General features: G+C 35.7%; 1 protein-coding gene across 1 annotated transcript in view; it reads left to right on the top strand.

Moving 5' to 3' along the window:
• The window catches only part of PCLO (piccolo presynaptic cytomatrix protein), a 366,488-nt gene that overhangs the window by 8,347 nt on the left and 341,789 nt on the right, over positions 1-16,352 (top strand). The window lies entirely within an intron of this gene.

The raw sequence follows: 16,352 nt of genomic DNA, 5'->3' as shown, positions 1-16,352 counted from the left end.
GTTGTGACACAAATGAGTTCAAGGTTGTTTACTCTGGTTCAGGATAGAAAAGTTATTCTCAGCAGGTCAGTTACTGTCAACTGAGTGCTTAAAGTCCCTGAATAAAATAGCATTTTAATAGGTAGAGATTTGGGGACGTTCGGGGGAAGGGACAGAAAACATAAAACTGCAGAACTTAGAAATTCTCTGGAGTTGAGAACTAATACAGTGAAGGTGGTATAATAATATAAAATAAGTGAGAATAAAAGGGCTTAGGGTTTGAAAGAATACATTTTTAAAAGAAATGCAGTAGCCCCTACCCGGTGAGAAGGCACAGAAACCACTGAGTCCATCTAGAGAACATTTGTTAGTGGGCTGTGTGTGCATTATGTGCACATAATGCACAAGAAGGAATGAAGGCAGCAGGCAATGAAGGATTATGTCGTTTAAATATCCGCGAGAGAGGAGACTTGTGTACCCTTGTTATAAATGCAATCTATGTTCTGATAAAAACAACAGTGATAATTACTGGTAGCTGGTACGTTAGTTTGGATACTTACTGTGATGAAAGTTGAAAATGATGTCCATTTAAAATATGTCAACCTCTGGTTTTCCGCCAAGGTATCTTTTACTCTTTTTACCAAAAGTCATATTGAGTACTTTAAATTTTTAGATAAGCCATACTTCAGTGATAAAATTGCAATTAATAAGAACATTTAAGTTATGGAAGAAATCAGATTATAAATAGTTGGTTTATATATTTGTAGCTTTTTTTCATATCTTAAACTTTTTTTCCACATTCTTTTTTTATCTTTTAATTTTTTTATTGAAGTATAGTTGAGGTATAAAATATGTTACAAGTGTACATAGTGATTCACAATTTTTAAAGGTTATATTCTATTTATAGTTATTGTAAAATATTTGCTGTATTCCCCATGTTGTGCAATATATCCTTGTGGCATATTTTATACATAATAGTTTTGTACCCTTAATCCCTTAATCTTCTCCCCACTGGTAACCACTAGTTTGTTCTCTACATCTGTGTGTCTGCTTCTTTTTTGTTGTAGCCCCTAGTTTCTTGTATTTTTTAGATTCCATGTATAAGTGATACCATACAGTATTTGTCTTTCTCTGTCTGACTTATTTCACTTAGCATAGTGCCCTCCAAGTCCATCCATGTTGTTGCAAATGGCAAAATTTCATTCTTTCTTACAGCTGAGTAATATTCCATATTGTGTGTGTGTGTATATATATGTGTGAGTGTGTGTACATATATATAAAAATTCTGATAAAGATGTGTTTCTGTTCATAGTATACCATCTTGATAGGAATGTGTAGTAATAATGACTTCAAACAGTAGATGATCTTTTTATAAAATGTTTGTCATGTTTTTGTGGCAATTTATAAGGCAGAAACCTGTAGTTGGACCTTCAAGCCACATATATTATTTGAGTACCTACAGTGTGGAAGACATTTTACTACACGTTTGGTAGGCTATAAAGATAAGTAAAACATAATGCTGATCTTAACATGATCCAAATGTACTAGCTTAGATCATACACACACAAGGAAATATGTGGTCAAATGATAAAAGCTGTGAGAGACATGAGCAAACATTATGAACTTCCAAGTAGGAAGTGCCATTTCCAGTGGGTGAGATAAGGAAAGCTTCATGGAGAAAATGGCATTTGTGCTAGGTATATAGTGATGGATATTATTTCAACAGATAAAGAACATGAAAGGGGGTAATGATTTAGCCTAAGACCTAGAGCCAGAATAATACAGGGTATATTTAGGGAATCAGGCATAAATCTAGGTTGCCTGAAGTGGTGGCGAAGAAATGCTCAATGAGATTGGAGAAAAGTTTAAGTCAGATTGAGGTCTTCCACATTTAGTCGGTAGCAGTGAGCATTCTCCTTTATGAAACTTACCTTGTTTAATGTAGTCATACCTTCAATCCTTCATTCATTTTACAAATGTGTATCAAATGCCAGGTTGCGAAGCACCATCAGGTACTTTGATAGAATCAAGTATGTGTTAGATGTGGAGTCTTCCTTCTACCAGAAAACTGGGGAAATAAAAGTTGTAAATAAGAAAGGAAAAAATAGATATATATGAAAAGTAACTTTGTATAGATCTTTACAGTTCACATAGTTCCTTCTTATTTGTTTTATCAAAATTAAATTTCCAAATAATTCTATGGTCATGTATTCTGTTTTCTCTTATGGAAGAAAATTGGTGTTCAAGTGGTTACTATGTTAGGATCATCCTGATAGTAAATAACCAGAACCCAAACTAAATCTTCTGATTCCAAATCCATTTACTCGTGGTAAGAAGAGAGAAAGTGCTATGAGATCAAACGAAGAAGTCATCACTATCTTTGGGGGGTATGACAAATATCTTCATGGAAATAGAAGTATTTGAGCTGGGAATGTGAAGAAGGGTAAGAATTTGGACACACTTGACAGGAGTTGGGAATGTGGGGGCGGCAGTTAGAGGGTCTCAATGGCTAAAAAAAAAGCATCCCCGTTATTAAGGAGATGAGCTTGGGCAAGTCATTTACACTTTCTGTAACAGTGATACCATATAAACAATGGAAATAACATGTTCTCTGTTAAACGCATTGGGTTTTTAGGAGGATTAGCTGAACATTTGTATGAGAAGGTATTTTTCAACATATGAAGTTCTTTTGAAGTTGTAATATGATGTCATAGATAATCTTAATATTTTAAACAGTTGACTTTGACAGCTTACTCTCAAATTGTTTTCTACATAGACACAATATCATAAGTTGTTGGGTTCTGAGATAGCAATCAAGAGCCATTTGATCTACAGTATTAATTGTGACATTTCATTTTAATTCTCATTTTTTTCCCTATAAGGAAAAATGTAATCTTATGGGTCAAATTGTCCAAAAATACTCAGATTGAGTAAACAGTTTTACCATGCAGGACAGCGCCAGAGACTAGATATTCTATACTACTTTAATTTACATGAATTTATTATTTTCAAGTTTGAGTTATATGTAAGTTATTCTCTATATTATTACTTTTACAGCCTATTGGGTAAAAATAAAATAAAAATAAAATCCTGGTCTCTTGTATCTCTCCTTGAAAAGATCAGGAGAATTTCTCTGATATATTTTTGTCACCAAAGCAGAATTATGACTATATTTGCTTTGAACATCCTGGCTCTTAAATGACTACTAGATCTGAGGAGAAGGACTGGAAAGGTGTCAACACCCAGACACAAGCTTTAGGAAAGGGGACTTTTACTTCCTTAACTAAATTGGCCAGCTCTCTCCCACCTCTGCCCACCTGACACACATATACACACACGTACACATGCATATACAAACAAACACACTCATACCTTAGATAACTCAAATATTTGTGTGAAGGGGATGATGTTTAAGTGTCCTCTCTGGTAGTTGTCAAGATGTGTGCTGTTCAGATAAACCTTAAGAATCCCCTGGCTCCAAGCCTAGACTTTATAGCTGTATCTCTTCTTGCTAAGAGGAGTTTATAGTCGTATCTCTTCTTGCTAGTCTGTTAATGGAGTTAATCTCAGCAATACAGGTTCACTCTTTGGGTTTGCGTTCTGACACAGAAACTGAACATTTGCTTTACAGTTAGTAACTACAGTGTTTCTTGTTGTTGTTCTTGTTGTTGTTGATTTACTTTATCTCTTTTGGTATCTAGGCTGGGACCAGGTAGGTTTAAGGAGAGATTGAAAGACTTATTCCTAATGTGTGATAATTCTCCTGGTTCTTAGGAAATTTTGTAATATATGAAATGACTTGTCATTTTTTAGACTGTTAATAATGAACTAAATGTTAGTGATAAAAGTGGGTTTAGGTGGGTGTTTTTTTTCCTCATATTATTTCTATCATGATGGCCCATATATTAATCTTGGCTGAAGCTAGATGTTTTATTTAACAAAAACATGGCCATCTCTCAGGAGCTAAAAAATAAAAATGAAAATCAAACACACTTAGACTTCCATATACACTCTCTCAACTTTTTAAAGAACAAACAAAAAATGACTGAAATTTTTTAGGTTGGCAAAATGACTCAACTGGCCACCTCTTTTAGGTGGTTCAGCCTGCTACTTCTAGTAGGAGAAACTGAGGGGGAAAAATCTGTTAAGAAAAGTAGAGATATGCCAAATGTTAGGAGGCTGGAATTTGTGGAGAAAGAAAGCCAGTAAGACATTCCTGATGATGGAGTAGCAGAAAGAACTTTTAGAAAAAGGAATATTCTCTTTTTAGTTGCTTGCTGTTTTAGCACAAAGGTGATTTGTCACCCCAAATTCTAAGCAGAGACAGCAACACGGTTCTTTTTAAAAAGGAGGACTGAGCACACATGCGTTCACCTCCTCTCTAGAGGTCCCAGTTTTAAAAGATTGAAAGTATAGTAGTTCTGTATACCTCAGTTAAAAAATAAATGAATAAGTAAAAGCAATAATAAAAAGTACTCATTAAAAAAAAGTGTAGTAGTTCGAAAAAATGGGAAAGACCACCAATAACATAAATTGGCAGGTTGAAGAATTCCTAGAAGATAGAAAGTAGATGGAAAAGTGGTGACAGAAACAGAGCTAAAGAAACCACTGTCAGGTGGCTTCCTTATGGAGCCTCAGTGAAGCTCTGAGCTTAGCGTCCACAAATACAGCAACAGTGGGTCGTAGGTAGTGATCAAGTAATAAATTACAGAACTACAGGAGGAACAAACAGGACAAGTGGACTCTTTCCTAATCTGGTGGAAGACAGCAGGTAGAAGAGGCTTTATTTTCTTCTGCTTAGACTAAAGCCAAAGAATTCTCCAAATGAAGGGATGAACTGCCTGAGGAAGGGCCCTCATGAGAAAAGTAGGGCTTTCGAAAGAAAATGAGAAGTAATGCTCCTCTCCCACAACAGAGTGATTTAAAGGAGGAAACAAACAAAACACTTAAGGAGTCAAATTTACTAAATCTGTTACCCTCCTAGTAAAGCTGTCCTTACTTTGGACACTGACCCTCTGCCATCCTACTTCCTCTTATTCAAAGAAGAGGACTAATGGGGAAGCAGAACTGTCAAGAAATACAGAAAAACCTCTGTTGATTACCCATTCTAAATAATGGAGACTGTAAATGAATGGTTTGAAGAGAGTCACTTGACATTTTAGCAATAATATCACATGAAGGACATATATAAACTAGTGAGAGACAAAACAAAACACCTGACCTCACAGGAAGGAGTCCATTCAGGAAATATAAAGAACTTATAAAATTCTTATTATTCCTGAGAAATACTTAAGAGAGGGTATTTCATCAATAATTAGTACACTCAAATTTCAGTGGGCTGATTGAGGGTAAAAATGGGCCTGGTTGATGTTCTGGAAAAGCAAGACCCAGAATTTTCCCAGCTTGTAGAGCAAATTATCCAGCTATTTAACTGAGCACCTACTATGTTTCAGGCACTTTTCTGGACTGTGCTAGTTGTAAAAGTGAACGAAGTAGCCAAAAATTCTTCCCTCGTGCGACATGTATTCTAGTAAGAGTGGCAAATAAATAAAACGTATAGTGTGACAGATGGCAATAAGTGTTATGGAGAAAAATGAAGTAGAAGGTTATAGCACAGACCAAGGGAGGGTTGGTGATGTGGTGGTAGGGTCCTCTCACTCCCTCTAATTGGGGGATTGGAGTCTGGGAGTTGAGGGATGACTCAGGAATCTGGAATTTTTAGTGGTGACTAAAGGTCTAATTTGTATAGTTCTGAGGCTGGGAGCTCGAGGGGGGTTAAGAAAGGAAAGAGTGGGACTGTACCCAGGAATGTGCACAATTCTGTGATGCCTCTCTTTACTCCTTCCTGTGGTGATGTGGAGGCTGGGGAATGAGCATTTTACTCCAGCACAAGGAGCTCTTTTTAAACTCTTGTCCATGGAGTTGTAGACATTTCGAGGGTGTGGTCATCTGAAATTCTGGGGCTCCCTTGGGACTCTGGGAGTTCTGAGGCTTTAAGAGAAATATTAAAAATCATGGAAATTATATCTAAGAGCTCTAATAGGAGTTCCAGAAAGAAATGAATCGAGGCTATGGAGTCAGGCTCTAGAAGAAAGAAAATGTAAGCCTTCAGATTTTGATCCACCAATGGATCAAGCAAGATTAGTAAAACATCTGATAGATACATCCTGGTGAAATAATCTGATTTCCAAGGGTAAGGAGAAAAGTTGGAAGACTTCCACAGAGAAAAAAATTAGCATCTACAAAAAGATGAGAAATCAGGCAGGTGTCAACACAGAAGACAGCCGAGAGGGACCAATTTCTTTAAATTTGTAGAGATGGTGATTAGATGAATCCTCTATCCAGGCAAGAGATCAAGAGGGAGTGTGAGGGCAGCGTAAGAATTTTTTTTCACACTTAAGGGTCCATAAAAATCATTGGCACTCTATAAGTGTATGTATATATGTATAAATGTGTATGTAGGTGTATGTATGTATATATCACAATCACTGTAGGAGTTCCTCTGTTAAAATGGAAAATGAAAAGAGTGGGATGGAGTAGCTGATTATGCCCCAGAAATGAAGAAAACTATAAAAGACATTAAGTCATTTTTTTCCAAAATGTGATTGCATAATAGTAGTGGAATGTGAGATGATATTAGGTGGTACACAAATCAAACTGAAAAAGTTATACATCATTTAACTGTGTGTTAAAATATTTAATTAATACATCAAATATAATTTCTTGGATATTGCTTAAGACAACCCTAAAACAGATGATAATATAAGGTTGTTTTTTGAAAAAATGTTGCTTTTATAGAAGGTGAAAGTACATAGTATCTTAAATTTATAAATCAAAGCTTATTATTTGATGTTATAATGGCAGCCACTAGAAAAAGTCACAGCAAAAGTTAACACTGATTGATTCTGAAGATGCAAGCTTGGTGCCTGAGAGAGAGGCTTTTACTTTTAATGTCAAACCTTTCTGTGCTATTTTTTTTTTTTTTTTTTTTTGCGGTACACGGGCCTCTCACTGTTGTGACCTCTCCCGTTGCGGAGCACAGGCTCCGGATGCGCAGGCTCAGCGGCCATGGTTCATGGGCCCAGCTGCTCTGCGGCATGTGGGATCTTCCCGGACCGGGGCACGAACCCGTGTCTCCTGCATCGGCAGGCGGACTGTCAACCACTGCGCCACCAGGGAAGCCCTTTGTGCTATTTTTTTAACCTTGGAAATTCGTTTTTTTTTTTTTTTGCTTGTTTGTTTTTTTAAAATTTTCCTTTGCTTTATTATTATTATTATTATTTTTTAAACATCTTTATTGGAGTATAATTGCTTTACAATGGTGTGTTAGTTTCTGCTGTATAACAAAATGAATCAGCCATACATATACATATATCCCCATATCTCTTCCCCCTTGCGTCTCCCTCCCACCCTCCCTATCCCACCTGTCGAGGTGGTCACAAAGCACCGAGCTGATCTCCGTGTGCTATGCAGCTGCTCCCCACTAGCTATCTGTTTTACATTTGGTAGTGTATGTGTCCATGCCACTCTCGCACTTCGTCCCAGCTTACCGTTGCCCCTCCCCGTGTCCTCAAGTCCATTCTCTACATCTGTGTCATTATTCCTCTTCTGCCCCTAGGTTCATCAGAACCATTTTTTTTTTTTAGATTCCATATATATGTGTTAGCATACGGTATTTGGAAATTCATCTTATAATTAACACTTGAGTAATTTACAAAATTCTCATTCATCACATGACTGATTAAACAATTTATATGATATGAAGGAATGGGTAAATTAGTCTCGATTTTCACATCTTTAGCTTTGGCATTCTACTTGGTGAAATGTCAGGAATTTTTGGTTCTAGATAACAGTAATGATTTGAAATGCCTTATGCCTGTAATGCCAGATTTGGTCAGTTTTTTCATTTGTTCTTTGCTTGTCACAGGCATGTATACTTTAACTGGCACAATTTTAAATGAACCCAGTAAAGAGAAATAAAGTCCCTTGATTCTAAACATAAAGTTTTTAGAAGACAAAGAATATTCTGGGTTTGTTTTGTTTGTTTTGTTATTCTCTAATAATCCTTAGGTATCCTTCATAGTATTTAAAACAAAAATACCCTGAGTATAACAAAATTTATTTAAAATAATTTTCTCATGAATTTAGAGGACTAGAAATAATCATTTAAAAATCCTTATTACTTAAATGTGTTCACGAATGCCATGTTTGTTTAGCTTTCATTTTCCATGAGGTCTAGTTTGCAGCATTTTCCTCATTACTTGGATGTTGCACCTATAAAATAAATATGTATTCCTCATGCTCTACCCATAAGTTTAATCATTAGAACCAAAGCTTTTTTTTCCACTTTCAGCTTTTAAATAACTAGATGTTTCAGGTGTCTTTCTGCATATCCAGCTTTTTGTAATGTCTACTAAGTGTTGCTACATATTATTGCAGCTAGTATGATGATCTGTATAGCTTAGTAAGAACAGATGTTCTGCTGCGAAAGCAGATACCCACAACTAACGGAATCATTTACTGGATCAGTAAACTTAATACAGTGATGGGTTAACTTGCTCATTGTTCACATCCCTGGAGAAATCACACACACCTAACACTCTCCGCTGTTCCATATCTTAATTAGCTTAGGTGAAACTGGGCTCTTACTTACAAACATTTCAAAAGTACTACATTGAAGACAAAGATGTAAATAATCTATTAGGAGTTTATATATCTTCCTTAAAGTAATGCCAATATCGAAAGCATCAGTAAGGCGTATAAAGATCTGGGTTGTAGTCCTAGCTCTGCCCTTTACACATAAATACTCTTGCTGGTATTCCTCTGAATTCAGTCAACAGTAGTTCTAGTTACCTTTGATAAAGAAGCAGTAACTTCACTATAGACAGTGTTTCTTGCCTGTCTTCTTACTTTGCTCTTACTGTAATTCGGTCAGGTCATTTTAACTTTTCTGAGTATTTATTTTTCTAATTTGTGAGACTTGTCATATACTAAAAATTACATTTGGCAGTATAAGTGGAAGTGCTTTGAAATTGACAGGAATAAATATTTGTATTTATTATTAATCTGTATAAAAATTCTAATAAGTGGGGATGTTGCCATCATCGTTAACTCCGTTTGTCACTGGGAAACCGAGGGTAAGAATTTGCAAGGTCACAGAATTACTTAGCAGTGAATCTCATACAAGAAGCTAGATCTAAATTTAGCAACATTTTTAAATAGGAGAGCACATTGATTTTAAACCAGTCATTTCTAGATTACAGAAAGTGTGTGTGTGTGAGAGAGAGAGAGAGAGAGAATTTTACATATTCTTAAAGTTATAAGAAATCAACCTTCTTGAGACTCACAGACATAGAGAACATGCTTATGATTACCGAAAGGGAAAGGTGGGGAGAGGGATAAATTGAGAACTGGGGGTTAACAGGGGCACACTACTGTATATAAAATAGATAAACAACAAGGATCTACTGTATAGCACAGGGAACTGTATTTAATATCTTGTAATAACCTATAATGGGAAAGAATCTGAAAAAGAATATATATATGTGTGTATACATATATGTCTAATATGTATCTGTATCGGTGTATCTCAGTCCGTTTGCTGAACACCTGAAACTAACAACATTGTAAATCAACTGTACTTCAATTAAAAAAAAAGAAATTAACCTTCTTGGCAGGAGTTTATTTTTGAAATTTAGTGTAAAAAATTGAGGTGTAAGAGCACTGACTTTATACCTTTCTACTCACTCTTGCTCAAACCAAAGCCTTATTTATATTGCTGAGCTCTTTCTTGTTCTTTAGAAAGCCATGAGCTCCTACGATGAGCCAGCCGCTCTGTTAGATTTTGAAAATAGACATAATGAAGTTGATAACTTTGCTCACTGTTAAGAATAGAACTCAGAGTTTAGAGGGAGAGTCAATAATTTAGCAAATGCAGATGGAGTCTTGTTTGTAAAATAGAAAATAATAAACACCATATAGATGAGATACATTCTTACGTGAACAATAAACTACCTTTCCATTCTTTTCTTCTATCTAATCAAAAATAAAAATTTTTAAATCAGTTGGCAAAACAAATATGACATTTCTATCATTTATTCAGGAAGATCAAACTTCAGTAGAATTCATCAAACAAATCTTCAGATCAGATTTCTACTTACGTAAAAGAATTCAAAGAAGTCAGTGGCAGGCTTCATCATGTGAACGTGTAACTATAATTGTATTTGTTGGGAAAAATTTTAATATGTAGATCTGTGTGTTTTTTAACTTGAAAGAGGAAGGATTTAAAAAAATGGTCAGAAGGAAATCAATGGTAATGAAATATGTGGCTAGGATTTGTGAAATAAAGGTGAAAATAATGTAAAGCTGATTAAGTGTAATTTTAAAGTCAGATTTTCCTTAAATACATTCTTGAAAATGCACATACATAAAACTATTTAAGATTTGAATAAATTATAGGGGGCTCCCATTCACAGAAAGCTGAAAGAGGCTAAAATCCCTTATGAAACTGTATTTTTACACAAGGTCCGTGCAGTGGGAGCACAGTCTTAACCAATGGACTGCCAGGGAAGTCCCTCGTATATGTATTTTTAAAAGCACTTCTTTCCTTTCCAAGTTAACATACAAAATGATTGTCTTAATTCCAATTACTATCTGATCAAATTAAAGATATTTAAATTTCAGCATATATAATGAGTTCACAAAGTTTATGAGCCCTTTGAGTCTTTTCACTAATGTAATTCTTTTCACTTTTAAGTGAAATAATAAAACAATAAGTTGTTTAAATAATTGCACGAACATTGCCTAATTGAAACTATTGGATCGCAGGCTACAAAATTGTGTGGTAGGTAGCTCAAGGCGTGTTAATCATTTGAGATATAAAAGTTTGAATTCACCATGTGAGAGGCAGTCAGAAGTGTTAATATATATGTAAGTTCAGTTTACTGATTTGGGGTCTTCTGTGTTGCTGTAGTAAAATACAAATAATATTTTCATGTCTTTGTACTGTAATTATTTTGTAAATTGATTAAAGTGGCAACTTTTTTGGTTGGACTGCACTGACACATACTCAGATATGCTTTTATCATTTGACCCTATTTTGTGAAGATTTAACAAATGTTATTTCTAGCCTTCGGTGAACATTACTATGCTTTATGAAGAAAAAAATGCAGATTCAGGTTACATTTCACAAAGTTTGTGAATGGTTTCTGAATTATGCAGCAGAAATTGTAATCCACACAGTTTCGGAAGGTATCCATTCAAATTCTGGATGGATTGTCATAAATAAAACAGTTTCATCAAGTCGCTGAGCATGTCATCACAGTTCTGAGGAATGCTAGTGGCTAGTTTTTATCCAAAATAAATTGTGCATTAATATGCAGAAAGATGTCAACTGCAGTGAGCCGTCTGCAGCCAAACTGCTGTCAGCTAGTAGCTGCCTTTGTGGAGGAGGTCATGTGGGTTGGGCATTCCTTGAGTAGCAGAAAGCATAATCTGTTATCAAACTTTAGCTTGGGCTTCTCTTTATAATATTATATGTTATTATCTGATATATATTATTTAGTTATATTCTCTATGGCATTCAAAATAATATGAATAAAAATAATACATAGATAACTTAGAGATAATTTGATGAGAAGTAGGAAACAAGTTTAGAATAATTCATCAATAAATAATATCTAAAATTTACTTGGTATCTAATACAGCGGTAAGAGTAATCGTAAGAAGTGGTTGCTCTTTTTAAGAGTCCATGTGAGGATAGGAAAAGAGAGGAAATAATTGGAAAAAATATATAAAGCAGTATCTGAGTCTAAATGCTGTGCTTCAAACGATAGTTGGAATAGTTGAGAAGGGGCAGATCTTAATGGAGAATGGAATAGTTGAGTGGTAAAGGAGAGGGGTCATCGTGTAAAGCCTACGAAGCATTTAGGTAAATGGAAGAGGAGTACAAATTGGATTTCGAATCGTGACTCAGGTAAGAGAGAATGAGAACACTGCCTTGATGGAGTAAATGGTACATTTAGATACCGTGGTTTGCAGAAAAGTTTAGTTGTGATGCATCGAGAAGTAAGAACCCAACAGATTTTAGTACAAGGGCAGGGTGATTGTATGATTGAAGAAAACGTATTCAGTAGCTAATGTGAATGGTATGAACACCGGCAAATATAAATTCCTAATATTGTGTGTGTTCTTTAGATGGTCCATTATGCCTCCTACTATGCTGTGTTGTTGAGCAGAGATTCCACTATAAATCTTATGTAGATTTGGCGTTTAAAATGTCCAATTTGGAGCACATTGAAGGGTGGTTGTTAGTCATAATGCCTTCTGGACACTTTTGTTTTGAGAAGCTTCCATTATCTTTTGAAGCGAATAGATTAAGAACGGTTCCAAGCAGGAATATACTTTAATTCTGGAACCCCAATGTTTGCCAACTCATCTTATTTGTTAGATGTATTGAGTTAATTATCTTGAATTGTCATGAAAGACATACTCTTAAAAATCAGAATCCAATTTTTCAGTGCTTTTTTGATAGTGGCACCAATAATTGAAACTCTGTGTGGAATTCACAATTAAACTTTCAAGTGGTACCCTTTGAAACATTTAGTAAGACATTTATGATTATCCAGCAAAAGCCTTAGCCAGTGAAGTTGTATTACTATATTTCACGTGACTCGGCTCTGATACATAACGTAAAAGGGAGCCGGGGGAGTTGGATTAAACAGGGAGCTGTGTTAGTAATTATAAGCAGGTCCACATTAGAATACACAGTGACCTCAGAATGAGCAGAAATCCTGGCTGACTGCTCTCTTACCCCCATTTATATAGCATATTGTCAGAAGACTGAATGAACAATTTTATGCCTTTTTTTTGCTTCTTTCTATAGAGCTAATTGGATTAGAGTAGCTCATTAAACACTTGTGTCTCCAGATCATGAATTCCATTTATTCATTTGCTGTAAGTAAGACTATAGGTGGGGGAAGGAAAGGATGACTATTTTTCCTATTTGTTATATAAAATCTAGAATTTATGAATAGTTAAGGCATGACATATTTATCTAACACGGATTCTTTCATTTTACTGCTTGTATGTTGAAGGTAAGCCCCAGGGTTAACATTGCACAGAGACTTAAAATTTTACTGATAAGACCAAAAGCGTCCGAAGAAGTGGGGGGGGGGGAGTTGAGAGGGGAATTGCAGGAAGAAAGGAGAAAAGCACTCATCGAGGGCCAGATCAGGAACCGTGGCTTTGGAAATACTGATACAGTTGTAGGCTCCCCTGGTATTGTTTCTTGAATTTCTCCCATTGCTTATCAAATGGATGTGGATGATTAGAGGAATGGGTGCTACTCGTGTCAGGGCACCTGGGAAGTTGTTTATGAAATATTGGTGAAAGGCTTCTTCTGAATTAGGCTTGGCCTTGGCTATTGTCTGACTTCTTTGGCATAGGTAATAAGGGATAAGGACTAAAGTCTTCTAAGATCCACATTCATAGCTATAGTGAAATGAAGACCCAGTCATGCAGAACTAGGAGAACCAGCTGTGTTATAGATATGGATACCAAATGGAACGGGCAGCAGGTGTCTGATTCAATGATGGTAGTAAATTCAGGTTCATCTCTGTTCATAGTTGGAGATAAACATTTAATTTTAGAAGTTAAACAAGACAGTAATTGTCTCCAAGCAGTGAAAATATGTATGGTTAGCAGGTGGGGTAAGTATGGGGTGTTACTTCAGTTCGAATCAAAATGAGGATGTGTGATCCATGAGCAAAAGTATAGTATAGGGAGAATGGCTTGCAACCAGAAAATGCAGGTAGAAGCCTGTCATTTAGGCAAGGTAAACAGTGGCGATTAACAGAGTACACACAGAAATGTTGTAGCTTGAAGAGCATAAACATTTTAAATTAGTTTATTTAATTGAAACCAGCTCAAAAAATATTCGTGAACATCTATAATTATTAAAGGGTCAGACCGTACCAGGAAGTCTTTATCATTTGTTGCTTACAGTCTTTTGGGAAATATAGCCCTGGAGGTAGCAGAATTATGTCAGACTATACCAGCAAGTCTTTATCATTTGTTGCTTACAGTCTTTTGGGAAATACAGCCCTGGAGGTAGCAGAATTATGTAAGTGCTAACATGAGAACAGGAGCAAAATTAGATATTTTGAATTTCTTGCAAAAATTAACTTTATTTCACAGTTATTGGAGAGGTGTTGAGGTTTGAAGAGAAGTAGAGTCAACCCCTTCTGTGGTGGTTTGTTTTCAACAGGTTATATTTGGTGGAGGTATGAAGTATTTGAGAAATGACAAGGGCCAAATGAGGGACAGTAGCTTTGGAAATGTGAACGAATGAATGGGGAATTACCTTTCACAAGCAATGCAGACACACTTTAGAAATAACTGAAAATGCAGTAAAGATATAATGGGATTTTTAACTCGGATGAGTGAGAGGGCAAAGGTGCTATTACTACTCCTTAACTCTCCCTCAGTGCATTGTGAAAAAGTAGATGGTGGTTCATGATATTAATATCAGGGCGGGCTATGGAGTTTTTCATTTTATTAATGTATAGGAAAGATTTTTTTGTTTTTGTTTTCAGCCTAATCAGGGACTTGGAAATGCTGCTGTGTTCAGTAGTAGATTAAGTTCTGAGATAAAACTCATTTCTGTTTTCAACAGATTTGGCCAGAATTAAATAAAAAAGAGGCTCTTTCTGAAAAATCCTAAGAGGATAAAATGCTTTTCATATTGTGAAAGCTACAGACAATGATTTTAACCGGCATTCTCACAGTGAGGAGGAACATTGAGGGATCAGATGTCTTTTATATGTTGCTTATCAAAGTGAAGAAAATGGGGTCACGAGAAGGACAAAAGATGTTCGAAAAAAGGGTGTATTAAGAGAAAAGTAGAATTGTATCCCTATGAAGAAGCAGTGACCTGTGTTATCCACCCCTCTTTTCCTAACTCTCCCTTGTCTGCTTATTGGGAGACATAGTCACATACATTTATTAACTACAAGGAAACATTTGATTTTGGATTGAGGACAGTATAGTATGTGTGACCCACTATTGAAGTAAATCATACATTAGATATGTTGTGATAGTGTTCTAATTTTGCAGTGGTCCAAAGATGGAGTAAAAGCCTACTGGCCAGCTGTGCGTGACGCTCCAATGTTCCCATGGCAAAGAGACTTAAAATTTTGCTGATAAGACCAAATGCCTCCAAAGAAATTGGCGGGGTTGGGGGGGGGCTTGTTTGAGGGAGAACTTGCAGGAAGAAAGGATAAATGGACTCATCACAGTATCACCACCATCAGATACTTATTATATATCTGTGATTATCTTGAAATTATATTATGCTTTAACCTGTTTTTTACCTGATTCTTCTATAATATAGTCTCCATGAGGACAGAGATTTTTGTCTCTTTTGTTCAGTGGTTTGTGCTAAGTAGAAGTTGCTCAATAAATATTTGAATAAAGAAAGAAACAGATGAATACCTTTTGCGTCTTCTTTGGCTCTGCCATTGGTTAGAAAGAATAAGAGCAATTAATACAATGACAGACACTAGCCCTAGAAGTTTGTAGTTTAAAGTGGTTAATCTGGGTATAGCTCTCATAATAATTTATAGAAAAAAATCATTGATAAAATATAAGTAAAGAATTATGCTTTTAATTATATTTTCTTTCATCTTGTCTGGCTGCATGATTATCAGGTCACATGGTATCGTTTAAGACTGTGGAAGAAAACAAATGAGAAAAAATAAATAGTAGAGTAGCAGAATTGACATTGGCAGTAGCGGAGGGAGATGGCTGAATGTGTAGGGGCACGTTTATGGAGAAATTTCCTTCCATCAAGAAGGGGACAAAGTGGAGTGAATTTCCTTACATTCAAGCTCACCTTTAGTTGTGTTACTTACATAGGTAACAGTTGCTTGATTATGTTTTGGGATTCAAATATCTTTATGTTTAAAGAGTTATTTATTAGTGAAATGCCTCAAACATACAGAAAGGTAAAGACAATATAGCAAATACATAAGTACTCAATACTCATATTGAAAACAAATGTAATGAACACCCAAGTACCTCCCACCCATATGTAACAAATATTTTCATTTTGCTTTTTGATTCACATTTTTAAACAGAAATATAACTTGTCAGTTAGAGTTTAAAATGTTCCTTCAACCTTCTAAAAACAAAGTTTGCTTTCCATGAGATTGCAAAACAAGCCCTGTTATACTGGTACCTGAGTTTAAATAATGTCAGTGTCTTTTTTTTTTTTTTTTTTTTTTTGCGGTATGCGGGCCTCTCACTGTTGTGGCCTCTCCCGTTGCGGAGCACAGGCTCCGGACGCGCAGGCTCAGCGGCCATGGCTCACGGGC

The sequence above is a fragment of the Phocoena phocoena genome, chromosome 9, assembly GCF_963924675.1.
Source record: "Phocoena phocoena chromosome 9, mPhoPho1.1, whole genome shotgun sequence".
NCBI lineage: Eukaryota > Metazoa > Chordata > Mammalia > Artiodactyla > Phocoenidae > Phocoena > Phocoena phocoena.
This window is presented reverse-complemented; position numbering and strand designations above follow the sequence as displayed.